This window comes from Lacerta agilis, chromosome 5 (assembly GCF_009819535.1).
Source record: "Lacerta agilis isolate rLacAgi1 chromosome 5, rLacAgi1.pri, whole genome shotgun sequence".
Taxonomy (NCBI): domain Eukaryota; kingdom Metazoa; phylum Chordata; class Lepidosauria; order Squamata; family Lacertidae; genus Lacerta; species Lacerta agilis.
In genome coordinates this window covers 2162503-2177433 of record NC_046316.1, presented here as the reverse complement: position 1 = coordinate 2177433, position 14931 = coordinate 2162503, and the positions used below count along the sequence as shown (strand labels likewise).

The 14931-nt window shown below is 44.3% G+C and overlaps 1 protein-coding gene across 2 annotated transcripts in view; it reads right to left on the bottom strand.

Moving 5' to 3' along the window:
* WNT7B (Wnt family member 7B) overlaps positions 1-14931 on the bottom strand; it is a 119415-nt gene that overhangs the window by 28050 nt on the left and 76434 nt on the right. The window lies entirely within an intron of this gene.

Below are 14931 nucleotides of genomic sequence, written 5' to 3'. Positions count from 1 at the left end.
TCAATAGTCAAGAAATGCTTTAGAAAACTAAAAGGCCTTTAAATGTCTGTGAAAGCCTCTCATAGTCAGTGGTCACCAGATCTCCATAGGGAGCTCATTCCATAAAATGCAATGCCTGCACTGCAATACATAGACAGCCCCTATGAGCCTTGCAGTGGTTTCCATTCCAATATCCAGAGCTGAAGATCAAAGAAGCACCACAGTGTTGGAGAGGAAGCTTGAATAGTAGGGGTGGTATTCAACTAAGTTTTACTCAGAGTTGACCCATTGAAACTAATGGGGATCTGATGACTTCCCATCCATTACAGAGTGGTACAACAGATGTTGTTGGCTAAACTAACAAATTTGAGAGAACAGAACATCAGATAGGACAATTTTTTGTTTAGATGGAATGTCTTTATTCAACATTATATTAGATAAGGTTATTCACTAGATAGGAGTCATGGGTGCTGTCACTGCCCACACCATTCATGGCACCAGTGCTGCAAGTCCACCATCCATTAACTACATGCAGCAAATAAAAGAAGAGAAAAAGCTTGCAGCAGAGACTGAAACACAATACAATATATGTAATGCCATTTTCAAGGTTGTGCTTTGAAGCAAGGCATCCTTGACGGACACCTTAGCCAGGTAGAGACAAGGTATGTTGTCGGGGTTTGGGTGCTGGAGCTCCTCGTGCACAAACTTGGACTGCTCATGCACGAGGTACCAGTAGCGGGGAAAGCGGCCAGCGTTCCGCGTGCTTATGAGCACGGGCGCCGGCCAAGTCTCACAATCCGAAGGAAGCTGAGTAAGCCGGGTGATGACTCCGAAGGTGCATGAGTTCTTAATTGCCTTCTAACTAAAATATTGCCTCGAGAAATAGAGGATACCCTGAATCTGAGTAGATAGATCAACTCAAGGAAATTAAAAAATTTACCTTAAACCTTTTACTCCCCATTTACCCCAAAGAAAGACAGACACCGGTTATATCTTTTGTGGCTTTGGCAGAACCCGCGTAGGCTCGTCCCCTAAGCTAAGTTCTCCTAAGCTCAAAGTCCCTGCGCGCCCAATCTTCCGCGAGGCTAACTAAATAATACTAAAACCGAAATATCTTCCGCAGCCTAGCCCTAGGCTAAACCTAAAGAACCTAACTAAAGCTAAACCGAATGATCTTCCGCGATCTAACTCTAACTAAAGGAAAAACCCATCCAACCCATCCAGCCCGCTCCCAATACCCTTAAACTAAACTAAGGCAGAACGTCGTCTAACTGAACCAAAAGAACATAGGAAAAACGTGCCTAAGCGGGGGAGCCTCAGCCTTTTATTTAGGAACAAACGTGACATCATGATCAATGCCTCAACCAATAAAATTACTGTTGCTGCCCTCCAAAAAGGCGGGAAGCAGGTTTAACGCTCATTAATAACTTTGAACATGACCGGGACTACAAAATAAAGGCGGATTAATCTCATTGGTGAACCAGACTATTCATTCTTGCTTTCGCTTTCGCTTTTGCACGTAGTGATACCAAAAGTAGATCCCGAAAACTTCATTAAACAATTAAATAAATGTGGATCCTATGGCGGATCCGTGTAACGTATTCCGACAGTATGTGAAATATGAACTTGAGGGATGTCTTATGCAACCTCTAAGCTTCCTTGTGCTTTGTGAAAAGTGAAAATGGGAGCTTTTTAAGTAGTGGAGTCCTTAGCCAGTCTTGGAGCCCTTGTATATTGGTACACTGAACTGTGCAAATGCAAGTGTTGAAATGTTATAGGGAATAACCATATCTATTTTGAAGTTTCTTTTCCCAGCAGCAGTTTTAGGCATTAAAGAAATGCAAACAGAATATTAACATGCTCACTGTGACATTGGATTCTGGAATTCTTGGACCTGTTAAGGATTCAAATTGATCAGGCCTGGTCCTGGCACTCTCTGTCACCAAACAGGGCCTCCTGCAGACTGGCTTAATTGTTTTCATGCTGTTGCTCTATTGTTACCTTTATTAATTGTGCTGCTTTTAATTTTTGTTATGTTGTATATATTATTGTACTTTGTGTATTGTTGGAAAACACTCCAGGGTGGCATTGTCATGATGAAGCATTGTCTATGAACTGGAAGAGTGAATAGGTCCTCTATTTCCGCAGGTGCTTCCTGCTTTAGGTCCTGGCTTCCATTCTTTCACAACAGTCCATGTGACCTAATCTCTGATCATCTGATCATCTGATGCTCATCCATTCTTGCTTCAAACTCATCTTAGGGTCCACCAGGCTCTCTTTATTATCCTTGCTACTTTCACAATAGGTGACCTAAGACATCAGTGACTGACCATACGCTTTTCAGGCAGAAGGTTGGGTTCCATCGCCAGCTCATATTCAAAATCCCTCCAGCAGCAGAAACACGCCTGAGACCTCAGAGGACCAGATACTAGGCTAGATGGACCAATCTGTTTCAATATAAGGCAGCTTCATTTGTCCCTCTTACACTTTTCCTCCTTCCATAGCCATACATGCTTCTGTGCAGCATCACACTTACTGAGGCCAACAATCAGGCTGCTTCACACAGTGTATGTACATCTCTTGATGTTCCATATCTGAATGTGTGAACTAGCTCCACTGAGAGCATTGTCTTTATTTATATCTATACCACCCTTCCAATAGCCGTCACTCAAAGCAGCTTGCAAAAAGAATAATTTAAAAACAAAGGAGTACATGAGGGCAACATGAAACTTTCAGGGCTGGGTCTACACATGGAACAGAATTGGGTAACAGAGGCTTGAGATGGTAGAACAGACTGTCCCACTCTGTACCGTGCATGGAGGGAGCAATTACATTTTTTCTGCTCCCCCACATAAAACAGACCAAAAAATCCTCCCCAGAAGTCCAAGTTTAGCATCTCAAGAGTGAAGGCCATAGGTCACTCTCTTCCCTGCCATACAGGAAGGCTGTTTAACAAAAGGAAGACTTAAAAGAATATGATCACACCCCTGTAGTCTGAAGTGGTGCAGACCATTCTACCAATGTTAGGTCTCTACTACCTGATTCTGCTCCATGTATAGAAGCCAGCTTACCTCCATGTTCTGCAATGGCTTATTCACATATAGAAGCCGCCATTTGATGCTGCAGTCCATGAACGAATGCAGTGGTGAATGTCCATGCACGACTGTTATGGAGCATCGCTCACATCTGTATCTGAAATGGAACTGACATTCCCTGAAAAGTCCTGGTGATGTAGGAAGTTTATAATGCCATCCCTGTTTCTTAACAATAATACACTGATATACTGCATTATAGCAATTAAAGTACTTGTCATAACTGACAAAATTTACACAAACTAAAGAGTTCATAGCAGTGGCTCTTGGAACCCCAGGGCTTCTATGATTCAGAGCTCAGGCTTTTGGCTACTTAACCAGATAGAACATTTCCAGTTCTCACCTTTTTGGGTGATTTCAGTGATCAGAGGGAGAATAAATTTTGTGCTTATTTTACAGGCAATCAAATCAAATTCCAAAGCATTACAGTCCCATACAAAGCATTACTGCAATGCCATTCTCAGTGACTAACACAATACAAAAAAAAAATATTTGCTGATCATCTCACTTAATCATGAATGCCAAGAGAGTATGCTTCATGATGGCTCATGTACAAAACCACAATGGAATGCAGAGATTCAGGCAAGGCATGGCTTTGAAGGTGCTGCTGCAGGGGAGGCAGCTGTCATTCAAAGAAGAAATTTGTGTATGTAGAATAAGGTACCTGTGGCTTTGCTCAATAATTCCACATCCTATTTGCTCAAAATGCAAGCTTCGCATGCACCCTCACAATTGCAGCATGCAAGCACCTGTCCTTTGGCTTCCAATTGGCTTGTCCTTTAAGCCTCAGGTGGTCTGGGCTCAGGGTGCCCAAATGACCACCTGCTCCCATGCAAACCTGCCCATCTGCATCTTTACAACTACTCCCTGTGTTCTAACTTTAGATCCCTACAGAGCTAGAAGATATTAGACAAATATACACAAAATATAAGGCATTCGCTTCCTTTAAAAATATATAGCTGCTGTTGGGTCTTAGTCCTCTTTTGGCTCAGCCTTACCAATATATCCTCCAGCTTTGCTTTTATCTCACTCTTAAGTGGTTGCCATAAATGATTGCCAGCAGAAATGCTGAGTCATGAGGTTGAGGTTTGGAAAATTCTGTATTTATATTAAATAAATGTGCCTAACAATTTCAGGCTTCCTCTTAAGCTATTCCTTGCAGGCTTCCTCATTCTGTTTGTCACACATTCTAATGCGGTATGTTGCGCATTTAGGTCTTGGCATATTGTGAGCTACATCTGCAGCTGGATTTGAGAGTGTTTTTGCTTCATAGCAGCTGAAAAACAAATTAATGTGCTGTATTTTGGCACTGGCACCTATTTAATCTTTCCTCACAGTGCAATATCCTTTTTTATCAGAGGAAATCCTGAATGCCATGTTCTATCAAGACTTCTAGTGCCATGTGTGACCAGATTACACTGCGTAAAAGCATCAGACTAAGCTATACAGCATAGCTTGGGTATCAATAGCAATAAGTGATGGGGGAAAGTAGAGGGCTATTTGGTTTACCATCAACTGAACTAATGACCAGTCCCTAATCTTTTTAGTGTTGCAAACAGAAGTTGACCTAAAACAAAAGTTGATGGAACTTCAGATTTTATTAGTTACTTACTTGAATTGGAGCCAAATTCCACATTGTACGGCTCTTGATGGAATGTACCAATTCAAAATGCAACTGGGGTAACTACACCTCTGGGTGCCCCCCTTTCCCCCGCCAACATTACTGAACATGTTAAGCAAAAAGGTTTTAGCCTGGCTTCTACCCATGGAACCTTTTAAAAAAAAATGTGGAAATATCACAGGATGTTGAAGGAGTCAACAACTAAATTTCTTTCAATTTCCTGTTTTTCACCCACCCACCCACATTTACAAAAAGCCCAGCAATATAAGAGTGGCATTTTCCCACAAAGGTAAGACAAAATATGATAGTCTACAGTAGAACCCACAGAGAGTTTTCCCCCTGCAACAATCTTCTCCTCCCTGCCCCCCCCCCTTATTGGGCAAGGTTCCCTTCTGGGCATTCTCTAACCATTCCCCACCCCGCTGGCTTGGTTCTCCTTCTTAAAATCTTGAGGTTTTTATTCAGTTTGGCTAAGCAGCTCAATCTAGGGTGCTTTTAGAATTTAATTTGGTTGAATGGTGGGATAAAGAATTAATTAATTGAAATAACTCTTTGTGCCAGAATGTAGGGGCACATCAGGAGTGTAGATTCCATGGGGCTGAACCCCTTTGAGCCCCCCCAATATTTGTTAGTGGGGGGCGGGGCCCCTCAATGTTCATCTGGGCCTGTTGCCCGGATGTGATGCTGTCACGTGCGGCACACCGGCTTCGTGCAGTTGCATGAACCAGGGGTTGGAGGCCGCAGAGGGGAAGCAGCCCCTGGCCCGTGGCAGTGGCAGAAGGCGGAGGAAGTGGAAGAGCCACTGGTCTTGGAAGCTGAGCGTCAGCCTCCACAATATCTTTGCAGAGTCGGTGAGCCTGAAACATATTGTAATATTTTTAATATATAAAAATTCAGATTCATTGGATTCAGGTTACTATGTGATATAATACCGCTTAGGATATATAAATTCCATCCCCGGTTAATAGTTTATGGAATTATAGACTACGTACATTTAGTTTCAAAATAACAAAGAGATGTTCTCTGCTGATATGGAGATGGAGGATCTAATGTTAAGGTTCTGCTACAACACTAGAGAGGCATTTAAATCTTACTTACAGCACGAAGGAAGGGGAAGGGATGCTGATTCTGTGCTCAGGATGACTTAAATGCCTTCTTAGGGCCAGTTTTTCTCAGATTCACAGTTATGTACATTATAATCAAGAGGGGTGTGTCTCCATGCCAGGACGCTACAGCTAAGTGGCTACTCCCTGGATCATGTCCCTGAGGTTATTTGAAAATGCACCATTTCAATTCATGTTTTATGTCTTCCCCATTGGGAATATTGGTTTACATTTGGCTGAATTCAAATTATCCCCAACAAGCCTGAATGATCTGTTCAGGGAATACAGTTGCTGCATAAAGTGGGAAATAATTCTTATAGCTGCTGGAATGGCAATCATAATGACCGTTCCCCACATCAAATGGGGTGCGCATTTTGCATGGCCACGCACAGCCGCCTGCATCCCAGAGCAGCTCCTGGTAGTTTGGGCTGGCTTCACCTTCCCAGGCTGGATAGCTGTGGTCTCCGCCTACCCAGTCAGCAGCCCAATCCTGCCTGGGGGAGGTGTTGCCAGGGGGATTGGCCAGGTAAGGGGAGGGAAACACAGACCCACACAATAGAAGGTTTTATATACCTGGGAGCACCAGTCGGGCTCCAGAGCTTCTCCCACCCTCCACTCCCTCAATTAACGTTTTCATGTTGCAGGTTAACCATTTTATTTCCACAGCCACACAGGCACGCAGGCGCTGCTATGTCAAGGCTGCTGTTGAAGGGCCGGAAAGGAATTTCCCCGCATTGGCAGGTTTCACCTTTCCTGTAGCAATACGTCACAACTTTGGCGGTTGCAGGCCTTGGGCGGAATCCTTTAGTCATCTTCATAAAGGGGGGGGGCATGGGGCGGTGCCCCCACGCCCCCATGGCATCTCGATATCAGGGTTCCTGTTAAAGGGGTCTTGGGGGGAGGCATTGGCCCATACGCCCTGAGGTTGTCATTGCCCTCCCCCTCCAGCAGCAGCAAACAGGGGGGCGGGCTATCTGCTTGAACTTATGTTCTCCAGAGCTAGCCCACTCCCCTCACATGCTGGATAACCCTGAAGTTACCCAGGTCCCCAGCTGGGGAGCTGGGAAGGAAAACACCCAATGCCTGAGCCAAGGTCTCCCTACATCTGAATCTTAATAAAGTTGTGGCCTAATTTTCATCCCATAGCACGTTGTCTTGTGTCATTATTCCACTCAGGGGCTGCCTGGGGATTGGGGGACTCTGCCTGACCATGCAGTCAGCGACACAACAAAAACGTAAATAACACCAAGAAAAGAGGTACATAGAAATAAAGGGGATAACATGTTTTGTTTTGTTTTTCCTTGCCACCAACTCAACCATCTTAAGGAAGATGCACAGAAATCCCTTCCACCCTTGAAAATGTTGACTTGCATAACAATTCCTGCAAATTCACCTCCATCTGTGATAACTCCCTGGCACCCTTGGCAAGGAACTGTATCGACACCTCCTGCCCCTCAAACCACTTTACTCCAATAGCTACATTAGAAATTACTACACCTTATGCAACCAAAGTACATCTGAATCATCTGAAGTGAAGGCGAGGCAAGGAGGAAGGGTGAAAAAATTCACACACTTTTGTGCCATGGTGTAGGGAAAGCTCCTCCCATGTTTGATCTCGCTGCAACTGTGCCACACACAGATATCTCACACACTCCATAGTCTCCAGCAGTCAACCTTCGTACCGCCTTGCCATTTTCCATACCGCTCAGCTCCCAGTACTTGCACAACCTTTACACACATAACTGGAGGCTGATTTCTGGGTTGATTTTTGCACCACCACCCCTAGACCTGCACCCTCAGCGGGTGCCAGTTTCACCAACCCCCAGGTACGCCTCTGGATAACTCTAACACCACCACCCCATGCATGGAGAGGGGACATGCTTTACATGCAGAAAGGCCCAGGTTCACTTATTGGCATCTGAGAAAGGTCTCTAGCCTGACACGCCAGAGGTTGCTGGCATTTGAAGCAGGATATGTACGTCTGCTTATATAGTCACTGAGTTTTGGTGCATTATTATACACAATGGGCTCTTGCAGGATTACTGAGGTGCTACTTCTATCTGTCAGAAAGCGTCAATCACTGTGGGCAAAGAATGAGTACAAGGCATGGACTGAAGGAAGCCACACACATATTCCATTAACAGAAGGCGCAGTCCAGCTCAGTTAGTTAAGAGAGTAGAGAAAACCTACTCTTCAATGGCATGTGTCTATATATATATAGACAAAGAGTGGCTGATATATTTTGTGGTGACACTGTGACACATCTGAAATAGGATCTCACTACTGGATGGTTTATTTAATTAAGAATTCCTAAGTAAATATTTCTGAGCATACATAAGTGGCCGAGCATTGGCAGAAGCTTCTCTGGCTCTAGATTTCATCTGCATATGTTTTTGTGCTTTCAATTTTGTTTTCCACTTCAGGCTTCAAGAAATCATTGTTGGCACATGCAATGATGAAAGGGAAATCCAATAAGCTTGCTCCATATTGCACTGTGGTGGGGCGATCCTAGTTGTGGCTCTGACTCTGAGCCGAATCTCCAGGCTCATGTGTCTTCTGCAGTGAACATCATTTCTGAGATTCATTAGAAGGAGAAAGTTTCTTTCTTGAGGGTACAGTGGTACCTCGGGTTAAGAACTTAATTCCTTCCGGAGGTCCGTTCTTAACCTGAAACTGTTCTTAACCTGAAGCACCACTTTATCAAATGGGGCCTCCCGCTGCGCCGCCAGAGCACGATTTCTGTTCTTATCCTGAAGCAAAGTTCTTAACCTGAAGCGTTATTTCTGGGTTAGCGGAGTCCATAACCTGAGGCATCTGTAACCTGAGGCACCACTGTATTTACATGAGATGTAAACAAAAACGTATTCACTTCAGAAGCAATGGAAATGTAATGCCCATTCACACAACCAGCTCAGCTGGTGAACGCCACAGTTTTTAAACAGCCTCAGCAGACTTCCAGTAGTGCTAACATGGGCATCAGCTGTAAATGCCAGTGTTGGCCCACCCAGAATGCAATGGGAGGTGACCACCTCAGGTGCCAGGATCCATAGGGACAGCAAATCCGACCTCCAAAGAATGCATCACCTGCTGCTGCTGCTGCTGCTGCCGCCTTTTCGGCAGCAAGAGCTGCATTGCACTCCTTGGAGACCAGATCTGCCGCTGCCTTACCAGCAGCCCCGCCCCCGCCTAATCCTGCCTCTACAGCAGCCTCTCAGCAAATAAGAGGCACCCCGGGGGGGGGGGCGGCACCCTATGGGGTCTCCTGGATTCTGCACCCACTTGGCATGATTTAGAGCACAGAAACCCCCACAATGGCCTTTGATTGCCTTTTCAATTGTCAGGTAAGGTTGATTTGATTCCAACTCCCCCTGGGGAGTCAGACTCAGATGCTGAACCTGAGGGATCCCAGCCTGCACAGGATCCCCCGCCTCCAGAACCAGCTGAGCCAGGGCCAGGGCTTGAGCCTGAAGGATCCCCACCTGTGCTGGATCCCCAGGTGCTGGCATCAGCAGAGTCTGCGCTGGCTCCTGATGGAGGGAGGACCCAAGTTGCCTGCTTCTTGGGAGAAAAGCAATGACAAACCTTAAAAAGCAAAGACATCACCTTGCCGACAAAGGTCCGTATAGTTAAAGCTATGGTTTTCCCAGTAGTAATGTACGGAAGTGAGAGCTGGACCATAAAGAAGGCTGATCGCCGAAGAATTGATGCTTTTAAATTATGGTGCTGGAGGAGACTCTTGAGAGTCCCATGGACTGCAAGAAGATCAAACCTATCCATTCTCAAAGAAATCAGCCCTGAGTGCTCACTAGAAGGACAGATCCTGAAGTTGAGGCTCCAGTACTTTGGCCACCTCATGAGAAGAGAAGACTCCCTGGAAAAGACCCTGATGTTGGGAAAGATGGAGGGCACAAGGACAAGGGGACGACAGAGGATGAGATGGTTGGACAGTGTTCTCAAAGCGACTAGCATGAGTTTGGCCAAACTGCGGGAGGCAGTGAAGGATAGGCGTGCCTGGCATGCTCTGGTCCATGGGGTCACAAAGAGTCGGACACGACTGAACGACTGAACAACAACAACAACAACATTCCACTCCCAGCCTCTTCAGAGGACGCTGAGGCAGCTCCTGGGTCCAGTAACCCACCAGCCTCTCCTGAGCTGCAGAGGCTCAGGACAGAGAGGCAAAGAGAGCTAAGTGCTTACAGGAGGAGTGCTCGCCTCCAGGCCCGGAGGAGAGGCGAGTCTCCAGAGGATCGGGGCCGCCCTATGCATAGGGCCAGATAAAAGCCAGCCAGCCCCAGCCCAAGTTGCGTGAGCAACTTAGCTGCAAACATATGCTTGACCTGCAACCTGCCTTGGACCATGACCTGGTCCCTGCCTCACTCCCTGCCGGACTGACCTCCTTTGGACCCCTAGACCCAGGACTGGACTTGGACCTCGCTTCACGGACAAACCCCTGGGGCCAGCACATCCTGTATCTCTCATGCTAAAGATCAGCTTGGATGGGATGCTGCAGACAACCCTGACACCCCCGATATCCACCATATATATGCTTTCTGGTGGGAGCCTTGGTTGACAGCACCAACAGATCCCTTGACATCCACCATTTCTCATTGTCTGAAGAGTTATTTCCCTCATCATTATTGTCCTATAGAGAACCTTCAAAGTGAGCCAGGACCTGCCTGCATACATTCCTCAGGGATTATGTTCCCCTGCATAATCCAGCTAACTCTGAATACGTATAAATGCATTCACAAACTTCACCCGCTGATTCACTTTGGGAAAACCAAAATGCCAGTAGCCTAACAGTTTAAATTACAAGAATTTGATGGATCATAACAACAATATACTGTGTATTATGTAAAAACAAAATAAAATAAAAAATTCCTCCCAGTAGCACCTTAGAGACCAACTAAGTTTGTTCTTGGTATGAGCTTTCGTGTGCATGCACTCTTCATACCAAGAACAAACTTAGTTGGTCTCTAAGGTGCTACTGGAAGGAATTTTTTATTTTATTTTGTTTTCACTATGGCAGACCAACACGGCTACCTACCTGTAACTGTGTATTACGTGTTTAATCAAAAGTGCCAAGAGCTTGCCAACCAACTAATCACCATTGCAATCCTTATCCAAAACATTAGAAGGTAGGAGCAGGCTTATTTCTTACTAAATTTGGCAATTGTTTGGTGAATTCTTGTATATATATTTATCATATGTTATTGGTCTTCAAATGATACAGATCTCTGTGTGAGAAATGGTAGAATGCCTCTTTTAAAATCCTGCTTTAAAATCTGGCTCCCCATTAATTGGGAACACCTCTTTAGTTAAATAAGCTAACCAATTAATTGATTAAATGTTGCAGCATAGTGTCTGTGCGTGTGTAATCAAGGGAGACCCAAAAGCTCACTGTAAGAGGCATTGGGGACTGAACATGGATAGGCTGGTGAACATGCTGCTCAGGCCTCACACAGAACTCAGCTAGATTGGTAAAGGAAAAGCAATTTATAGGTGTTGTATGTAACAATTGGCCACCAGATGGCGCTGTGGAGTCCCGTTTTTCTCTACCTGTTTTCCCTATTTAAATTTACAACATGTTTAATAGAAATGCAGTGGTACCTCGAGTTACAAACGCCTCAGGTTACAAACCCCCGTAACCTAGAAGAGTTACCTTGAGTTGAGAACTTTGCCCCAGGGTGAGAATGGAAATTGTGTGCCGGCGGCTCAGAGGCAGCAGGAGACCCCCATTAGCAAAAGCATGCCTCTGGTTAAGAACACTTTCAGGTTAAGAATGGGCCTTCGGAAAGAATTAAGTTCGTAACTAGAGGTAGCACTGTGCTTCTTTGGTGTGATGGGGGACAATTTGGTTCAGTTCACATCTTAGTGTGAATCTGCCTAATTTGTATTTCTGAGAACAATATGCAGCTCAAAACCTAACTCTCCTTTGAAATGTGCACTTGTCTGAATCTTGAAAGAAAAAATACAAAAATGCATATAGAGGAAAAACTGCATAAAAAGGCATATATTTGTGAAAATAGCATACACAAATGATTATATTAGGGGGACCGCTAGCAAAACGATGTCTATTAGGCACAATTGCATACAAACACAGGTATATTAGGAGAATTACACTTAAAAATGCTTATGAATTTTCATGAGCCTAATTATATATATATATATATATATATATATATATATATATATATATATATATATATATAACACAAACCAATGCAGAAATGTGGAAAACTTTAAGACTAGAAAAAATGAGGAAAATAGGGAAACTGGGACTGTAGGATTTGCCCATCCCTAATTAGCATATACAATGAAGTCATGCCCTTCAACATTTCTCCAGTGAAAATAGGGACATCCTATTCCATAATAAGATACAGGAAATTGAATGCAGATTTCCAAAGAATAGCAAGGAGAGACAAGAGGGCCTTTCTAAACGAGCAATGCAAAGAAATAGAGGAAAATAACAGAATGGGAAAAACCAGAGATTTGTTCAAGAAAATTTGAGATATGAAAGGAACGTTTCGTACAAAGATTACCACAATTAAGGATAAAAGTGGAAAGGACCTAACAGAAGCAGAAGACATCAAGAAGAGGTGGCAAGAATACACAGAGGAATTATACCAGAAAGATATGGAGGTCTCATACACCCCAGGTAATGTGGTTGCTGACCTTGAGCCAGACATCCTGGAAAGTGAAGTCAAATGGGCCTTAGAAAGCCTTGCTAACAACAAGGCCAGTGGAAGTGATGATATTCCAGCTGAACTATTTAAAATTTAAAAGAGGATGCTGTTAAGGTGCTACACTCAATATGCCAGCAAGTTTGGAAAACTCAGCAGTGGCCAGAGGATTGGAGAAGATCAGTCTACATCCCAATCCCAAAGAAGGGCAGTGCCAAAGAATGCTCCAACTACCACACAATTGCACTCATTTCACACGCTAGCAAGGTTATGCTTAAAATTCTACAAGGCAGGCTTAAGCAGTATGTGGACCGAGAACTCCCAGAAGTGCAAGCTGGATTTCAAAGGGGCAGAGGAACCAGAGACCAAATTGCAAACATGCGCTGGATTATGCAGAAAGCTAGAGAGTTCCAGAAAAACATCTACTTCTGCTTCATTGACTGTGCAAAAGCATTTGACCGTGTCGACCACAGCAAACTATGGCAAGTTCTTAAAGAAATGGGAGTGCCGGATCACCTCATCCGTCTCCTGAGAAATCTCTATGTGGGACAAGAAGCTACAGTTAGAACTGGATATGGAACAACTGATTGGTTCAAAATTGGGAAAGGAGTACGACAAGGCTGTATATTGTCTCCCTGCTTATTTAACTTATATGCAGAATTCATCATGCGAAAGGCTGGACTGGATGAATCCCGAGCCGGAATTAAGATTGCCGGGAAAAATATCAACAACCTCAGATATGCTGATGATACTACCTTGATGGCAGAAAGTGAGGAAGAATTAAAGAACCTTTTAATGAGGGTGAAAGAAGAGAGCGCAAAATATGGTCTGAAGCTCAACATCAAAAAAAACTAAGATCATGGCCACTGGTCCCATCACCTCCTGGCAAATAGAAGGGGAAGAAATGGAGGCAGTGAGAGATTTCACTTTCTTGGGTTCCATGATCACTGCAGATGGTGACAGCAGTCACGAAATCAGAAGACGCCTGCTTCTTGGGAGAAAAGCAATGACAAACCTAGACAGCATCTTAAAAAGCAAAGACATCAACTTGCCGACAAAGGTCCGTATAGTTAAAGCTATGGTTTTCCCAGTAGTAATGTACGGAAGTGAGAGCTGGACCATAAAGGGGACGACAGAGGATGAGATGGTTGGACAGTGTTCTCGAAGCTACTAACATGAGTCTGACCAAGCTGCGGGAGGCAGTGGAGGATAGGCGTGCCTGGCGTGCTCTGGTCCATGGGGTCACGAAGAGTCGGACACGACTGAACGACTGAACAACAAATTCCATAATAATAATTTTATTATTTACACCCTGCCCATCTCACTGGGTTGACCCAACCACTCTGGACAGCTTCCAACATATATAAAAGGATAATAAAACATTAACCATTAAAAAAATTCCCTATACAGGGCTATCTTCAGGTGTCTTCTAAAGGTTGCATCGTTACTTATCAACTTGATTTGGGGGGTGGGTCACATAACTCCATACCCTCCAAAATTTCTCTGATGAAAATAGGGACATTCTAAGGAAAAGCAGGACATTCTGGGATCAAATCAGAAACCAGGATGGCTTCTGTAAATCTGTGACTGTCCCTGCAAAATAGGGACATTGGAGGGTCTTTAAAGTCTCTAGATTGGCTGGACTGGATATAAATACTAGGCAGCCTAGCCTTTGCCTCATTTAATAGTGCAGAAGCTTCTGCCCACAGTATTTAGGCAGTTAAAATAATTTAAATTGCTAAAATGAAATGAAAAATCTGCTGCCTTGTTAGGCCCCGGGGCAGCCCTTCTGGCTCTGGGGATAGCAGGAGTCCAGAGCTAAGGGGCAATGAGTACCTGAGAATGTATTCTGCAGAAAACTTAATTCAGTATACTCTGAATTAGATAATCTTGCTCAACACTGCTCATCTGGAGCCTTGCTTCTGAATCTGCAAGGGCGGACCCTGCCATCCAGCATGGTGGTTTTGTCAGAAGTCAACAGGTTCACCCAACTGATGCTAGTTTGCAAGGTTTGAAGCCATAAATATGTTCTCTTGGGGAAGGGAGTCATAGGCCTTTGTCCCTGTGTACACCCCAAAGAATCCTTCCAGTATGAAACTGACCTTGCAGTTGGTTTCAGAATGTGTTCACCCACAAAAATCTCCAGAAGTCAACATGGCACGTTACACATTGCAGAATGCTGTTCATAGCTTTGAAGGGGCATAGTTTTTAAAGCAATTTTGGAATTGGGGAATGTGCAATTTGTCCCACAAGAATGGGACTGTGGTACATGGGGTCTATTATGCTGGCCCATGGAATTTGCTGTCTAGTGTGACTTATATTCGCGGCAAAGCTGTAGTAGCAGGCCTATGCAGTAACACAATGCAGTGGAAAAGGGTGGGAAATTCATTCTTAATTCATTCAAGCTATCCACTAAAAGATGGTTCTTAGCATCCATTTAAAAACTAACT